Here is a 7714-nt window from a genome sequence, read left to right on the forward strand (position 1 = left end):
TGGATGGATGAATGGGTGGGTGGATTAATGAGTGGGTGGGTGGGTGGGTGGATGGGTGGGTGAGTGGGTGGGTGAGTAGATGGGTGACTGGGTGGATGGATGAATGGGTGGGTGGGTGGATGGGTGAGTGGGTGGGTGACTGGGTGGGTGAATGGGTGGATGAATGGATGGATGGTTGGATGGGTGTATTGGTAAATGGATGGGTGAGTGGGTGGATGAGTGGATGGATGGGTGGATGAAACGGGTGGGTGAATGAAATGATGGTTTGATTAATGTATTGGTGAACGGGTTAATGAATGGATGGTTGGATGTACGGTCGAATGGGTGGATGAATGAATGGATGGATGGTTTGATTAATGTATTGGTGAATGGGTGAACGGTCGAATGGGTGGGTGAATGAATGGATGGTTGGATGCATGTATTGGTGAATGGGTTAATTAATGAAATAATGAATGGATGGTTGGATGCATGTATTTTTGAATGGGTGAATGAATGAAAACTCGGATGAACGGTCTAATGAGTGTGTGTATGAATAGGTGGGTGAATGCATGGATGGATGGATGGTTTGATTAATGTATTGGTGAATGGGTGAACGGTCGAATGGGTGGGTGAATGGATGGATGGTTTGATTAATGTATTGGTGAATGGGTGAACGGTCGAATGGGTGGGTGAATGGATGGATGGTTTGATTAATGTATTGGTGAATGGGTGGATGAACGAATGGATAGTTGGATGCATGTATTGGTGAATGAGTGATTTAATGAATAGTCGGATGAACGGTCGAATGGGTGGGTGAATGAATGGATGGTTGGATGCATGTATTGGTGAATGGGTGGATGAATGAATGGATTGATTAATGTATTGGTGAATGAATGAATGGATGGTTGGATGCATGTATTGGTGAATGAGTGAATGAATGAATGGTTTGATTAATGTATTGGTGAATGAATGAATGGATGGTTGGATGCATGTATTAGTGAATGAGTGAATGAATGAAAATAATGAATGGTCTAATGGGTGGGTGAATGTATGAATGGGTGGTTTGATTAATGTATTGGTGAATGGGTGAATGAAACGATGGTTTGATTCATGTATTGGTGAATGGGTGGATGAATGAATGGATGGTTTGATTAATGTATTGGTGAATGGGTGAATGAAACGATGGTTTGATTCATGTATTGGTGAATGGGTGGATGAACGAATGGATCGTTTGATTCATGTATTGGTGAATGGGTGGATGAATGAATTGATGGTTGGATGCATGTATTGGTGAATGAACGAATGGATGGTTTGATTCATGTATTGGTGAATGAGTGAATGAATGAAAATAATGAATGGTCTAATGTGTGTATGAATGAATGGGTGTGTGTATGAATGGGTGGGCGAGTGAATGTCGGGCACCTGAATGCGCATGCGCAGTAGCAACGCGTCCAAGTCCTTTGCGAGCACGCGGAGGGAGCGTGCCAGGGCACTTCCGGTCGCCGTTCCCGCCAAAACTTTCCCCCCCGGCGCCCCCACCTCCTCCCCCCTCTCCTCCTCGCGCATGCGCAGTTCGCGCAGCGCGTGGCTGAAGCGGCCGAGCGCGCGCCACGCCGTCGCGAGGCGGGAAATCTCCTGAAATGGGGGGGAGGGGGGGGGTGGAAAATAACTCCGTAAAGTTCGATTATTTAACGATTAATAATCATCGCTAAAGTTTTACAAAAAATCTTTAGCCGCCTATAAAGTCGCGGTCTTCGTAAATATTGCGTGTGATAACAATAACGTCGTGCGGTCAAAAAGAGGGAATTCTGAGGGGAATTTTTTTAAAACAAAATTAAAATTTATTTGTTAGTAATATAATCTAGATATATTTATATAGTGTTACTAGTGAATGCCCATTAAACAATGATAAACTAATACAATGGATTGATTAACAATATCAGATTTTCAAAGCTTTAAACGAGATAATTAAACACGCGGTCTCGGGGTGGGAAATCTTGAGGGGAAAATATTCGTAAAAATTATAATTTATAATTGTTAATCTTATTTTATATAGATTTACATAGTGCTACTGCTGCATATTCGTTCGCCATGATAAACTAATACATTAGATGTATTAATATCAGATTACTACAGCGTTATACATGAGATAATATAATATTTAAATTAATGATTGTTATTCTTAGGTTTTTTCGGTAAAGTCACGTAGGTAAAACATCAAAACTATGGTTAAGGACATGGTACTATCTCCTGATGACATCCTCGTCAGTTTTGATGTGGTATCTTTGTTTACCAAAGTCCCAGTACCGGACACCCTAACAATAATTGAGGACTTGGTCCAACATGGATTGAATTCTGATGTACCTGCGCTGGTTAGGCATTGTCTCACCAACACCAATTTTACCTGGAATGGCACCTTCTACAAACAGAATGAGGGTACCCCTATGGGCTCCCCCTTGTCACCAGTTATAGCCAACATGTTCATGGAAAAGTTTGAATCAGACGCCATCCAGACATCCACCCTGCGTCCTTCCCTGTGGAAGAGGTATCTGGATGACACTTTGGTCATCTGGCCACATGGCCTCCCAGCACTGAACCACTTCTTGGACCACATCAATTCCAGACACCCATCCATCCGATTCACCATGGAAGTGGAGAAAGACGGTAAACTACCATTCTTGGATATTCTGTTTGAGAGGAGACCTGACGGATCCTTGGGACATTCCGTCTACAGGAAAGCCACCCACACAGATTCCTACTTGAAACCGGATTCCCACCACCACCCATCTCAAAAGAATTCTCTCATCAAAACGCTTTTCCACAGAGCCCATGGCATTTCTGACCAACACCACCTGGCCGGTGAATTAAGACATGTACATTGGGCCCTCAGGATGAACGGATACTCTGACTGCACCATCCGCCAAGCTGTTTCTCCCACCACACAGAAACAGCCACATGAAACTCCGACCAAAACCATCACGTTACCATACATAGCAGGCGTGACCAAAAAGATCTCCAAAATTCTAAACAAACATAAGATCCAAGTCCGATTCAGTACAGTGCATAAAATCCGTGATCTGATTCCATCTGTGAAGGATGTCGTTCCTGACTTACAGTATCCTGGAGTCTACAAATTGAGTTGCATTTGTGGTGATTGCTACATTGGAGAAACGAAACGTCATGTTTCTGATCGTGTCCGCGAGCACAAGTCAGATCTGAAACACGGCAGAACTGATTCTTCGGCCGTTGCCGATAATTGCTACAACTCGGTGGGCTCTCATGAAATTGTCTTTTCCAAGACCAAGGTTCTCTGCAAAACCTCCTGGCTACCATCAAGCGTTTGTACACGAAGCCATCCAGATATACAAACACAGACATAATTTCAACCGTGATGGCGGTTACAAACTGAGTCATCATTGGAAAGATGTGATTAACCATGCAAAAAAAGTTTCAACTACACTTATTTGGCCAATCTTATTTGACAGACAACTATTACAGGTTACTGATAGACAGCCAGATGCTTGTTTTACCATGTTTAGTTGTTTCTTTTTTCACACCATTGTTATGTAGGCCAGGCCTTGTCACAAACCGTACCTCTCCATAACAAAGGCTCACCCTCTTAAGCCTCACCTTAGCGTATGAATAAAAAGTGTGCCGGACTTGGCCCTTCCCTCTCTCCAACCATTATATAAACGGAGTGGTAGCTCTTGCAATCTCTCATTAACTTGATACGGCTGTCGTGGCTGTGACGGTTCCACCTGAAGACGGAAGCTTGTGTTGCCTCCGAAACGTCGTGATTTTTATTTTATTTTACTTTTATGAATTTTAATGTTTTACCTACGTGACTTTACCGAAAAAACCTAAGAATATGTAAACATTACTATGACTGCTTAAGCGATTACCTGAGGGAAATGTTTATTAGAACACGAAATAATATTTAATTAAGGTTTACTAATAAGAGTAAACTTTGCCTATAACTTTACAAAAAGTTAAACAATTAGTGACTAACGTGTAAATGTTACTACGACTGCGTAAGAGATTATGTAACTAGGGGTCAATTGGCGGGAAAATCTGAGGGAAATATTAATAATTATTATTATAACTAAATATTAATTAAAGTTTACTAATAAGAGTAAACTTCGCCTACAACTTCACAAAAATTACACAATTAGTGCAACTCACGTGTCAACATCATTACTATGACTGCTTAAGAGATGACGTAACGAGGGGTCAATTGGCGGGAAAACCTGAGGGAAATGTTCATTAAAACAAAAAATAATATTTAATTAAAGTTTACTAACAAGAGTAAACTTTGCCTACAACTTCACAAAAGTGACACACTTAGTGCAACTCACGTGTAAACATCATTACTATGACTGCTTAAGCGATTACGTATTTGGCGCGAAAATCACCCTTAGGTGAAACTACGCAAAACAACGTCGCTTTTTACTTAGGGATTCATCACAAATGCGAATTTTGTGGTTGGGAAACTACCCGCTGATAACTCATTGCGAAACGTCGGACTACCGCTGGGCGTGCGTGTTTAATGATCGCTCGCTCGCTCGCTCTCAAAAGTTATTGATTTGCCTTCCGTTGGGTGGATGAGGGGTTCAAAACACAACAACAACAAAATTAACCCGTAAAAACAAAGTTTTTCACTATAAATCCTTTATATGCGTGTTCAATGGGCCACAACCCAGCCCACATTGGTCTTTGAAACGGGCGGCTAGAGTCCTCTCGTCCTCTGGCTTGAGATGGCTGCCACCTATGGGTCAGATTATTGCCTGCCACCATTAAGCAATTGGTAATTAAATATATTTTTTTTTTCCTAAACAGTGTAAAATTTTGGAATTTTTTTTTCACGAACATTAATTGTCTCGCACAACGAGTCTGTGTGCAAAATGTCAGCTCGATTGGATCACGGGAAGTGGGTTAAAAAACGACCGAAAGATTTGCACGGTCGTAAGCGCGCAAGCACGCAAGTGAACTTAATATAAAGGATTTAAAAAAATAAAACATAATAAAATAATATAATATATTATTATATTATCATATTTATTATTATGTTTTATTATGTTATATTTGTATTATTTTATTATTTCCCTTCTACGTGACTTTACCAAAAGAACCAAGAAGATGAATCCCTGCAGTCACGAAAGCTTTAAATCTAAATGTTTATAGAATTAAAGTAACAATGTCTTGTAAGAAGTTTAAGGCCTGGGAAAAGTTAAGGAATTTAATTAATTAAATGGTTAATATTTATTTTTAAATCCTTTATATTAAGTTCGCTTGCTTGCTTGCTTAGGACCGTGCAAATCTTTCGGTCGTTTTTTAACCCACTTCCCGTGATCCAATCGAGCTGACATTTTGCACACAGACTCGTTTATTTTCGTGAAATTTTTTTCCAAAATTTGACACTTTTTAGGACAAAATATTACATTTAATTACCAATTGCTTAATGGTGCAATGCAATCATCTGACCCATAGGTGGCAGCCATCTCAAGCCAGAGGACGAAAGGACTCTAGCCGCCACGCACATAAAGGATTTATAGTGAAAAACTTTGTTTTTACTGGTTATACTTATTAAAGATTAACTACTTACAAATAATAGCTAATTATTCTCACTAAACAAGTCGAAATTTCCGAAACTATTAAAACATACGTAGGTTTATCTACGTAGTGTATGTAAGTAGCAAGGACAATATTCAAATATGCTCCAAATGTCCCACCCAATATAATGCTACAAAATAGATTTATGTTTATATGATTGTGATTATGGTTGTACTTTATAAATCTCTAATCTCTGCCATTATATACAATGAAACAAGTAAAGGAAAACAAAACAGAGAAATGTAATACAATACACTATTAGACATTATTGTAAAAAAAAATAAGAAAAAGTCCATCCCATGTGTTAGTGAATTTTTTTATATTTTAGGCAGGAAATGAGTTATAGTAATAGGTTTTTACCCTTTCATCTGGTACAAAAACTGACACCTTTATACAAGGGATCATGTTTGCAATATCCACAACACAAGCAGTGAAAATGCAAACGAAAAGAAACAACTCTGATGATGATAATGATATGCACTGTCCTTGAAGTTGATACTCTGATAGTGCGCTGTTTTTGAGTTGTGCGCCTTTTGGCGTCATCTGGTCCAACACCATGTGAGACTAGGCTCTAAGGAAAGCTGTCTCGGGTGTGGACCAATCAACTTCAAGGACCATGTGAGACTAGGCTCTAAGGAAAGCTGTCTCGGGTGTGGACCAATCAACTTCAAGGACCATGTGAGACTGGGCTCTAAGGAGAGCTGTCTCGGGTGTGGACCAATCAACTTCAAGGACCATGTGAGACTAGGCTCTAAGGAAAGCTGTCTCGGGTGTGGACCAATCAACTTCAAGGACCATGTGAGACTGGGCTCTAAGGAGAGCTGTCTCGGGTGTGGACCAATCAACTTCAAGGACCATGTGAGACTAGGCTCTAAGGAAAGCTGTCTCGGGTGTGGACCAATCAACTTCAAGGACCATGTGAGACTAGGCTCTAAGGAAAGCTGTCTCTGGTGTGGACCAATCAACTTCAAGGACCATGTGAGACTCGGCTCTAAGGAAAGCTGTCTCGGGTGTGGACCAATCAACTTCAAGAACCATGTGAGACTAGGCTCTAAGGAAAGCTGTCTCGGGTGTGGACCAATCAACTTCAAGGACAGTACATACATTATCAGAGTTGTGTTTTTTGTTTGTATTATGACTGCAGGTATTGTGGTCTATGCAAACATGACTCCTTGTAAAAAAAGGTGTCAGTTTTGTTGCCAGATAAAAGGGTACAAAACAATTATCATACATTATCATTATCAGAGTTGTTTCTTTTTGTTTGCATTTTGACTGCTTGTGTTGTGGTTATTGCAAACATGATGCCTTGTATAAAGGTGTCAGTTTTTGTACCAGTTGAAAGGGTAAAAACCTACTATTATATTTTGTCACTGGTAAAGGACATGTCTCATAGTGTAAATGCTTACCCCGAGCTTTCAATACGTGACTTTACCAAAAGAACCAAGAATATACATATTTTATAATTATAATAATATACGGGATGGTACAAAAGTCAGGACACACGGTTATGATTTATAAAGAGTGGAACAAATGTCAGGACAAATATGGGTTGTTGTTATACAGAGTGATCCAAATGATGATGATGTTGATGGTGGTGATGTTGATGGCTGTGGTGGTGGTGGTGATGGTGGTGATGATGTTGATGGTGGTGATGTTGATGGTGGTGGTGATGGTGGTGATGTTGATGGCTGTGGTGGTGGTGGTGGTGATGGTGGTGATGGTGATGATGGTGGTGGTGGTGGTGATGTTGATGCTTGTGGCGGTGATAATGTTGATGGTGGTGATGTTGATGGTGGTGGTGGTGGTGGTGGTGATGGTGGTGATGGTGATGATGGTGGTGGTGATGGTGGTGATGTTGATGCTTGTGGTGGTGATAATGTTGATGGTGGTGGTGATGATGATGATGATGGTGGTGGTGGTGGTGGTGATGATGATGGTGGTGGTGGTGGTGATGGTGGTGATGGTGGTGATGATGATGGTGGTGGTGATGGTGGTGATGGTGGTGATGTTGATGGTGGTGGTGATGGTGGTGATGGTGGTGATGATGATGGTGGTGGTGGTGATGGTGGTGGTGGTGGTGATGGTGGTGATGTTGATGATGGTGGTGGTGATGGTGGTGATGATG

At 40.9% G+C, this 7714-nt stretch overlaps 1 pseudogene; it reads right to left on the reverse strand.

Annotated features, from left to right (window-relative positions):
• LOC133360081 (anoctamin-1-like) overlaps positions 1-1545 on the reverse strand; it is a 9382-nt pseudogene extending 7837 nt beyond the window's left edge.
• Positions 1546-7714: the final 6169 nt, after the last annotated feature.

Source organism: Lethenteron reissneri, chromosome 67 (assembly GCF_015708825.2).
Source record: "Lethenteron reissneri isolate LAM-NWPU_2019-01 chromosome 67, ASM1570882v1, whole genome shotgun sequence".
Classification (NCBI taxonomy): domain Eukaryota; kingdom Metazoa; phylum Chordata; class Hyperoartia; order Petromyzontiformes; family Petromyzontidae; genus Lethenteron; species Lethenteron reissneri.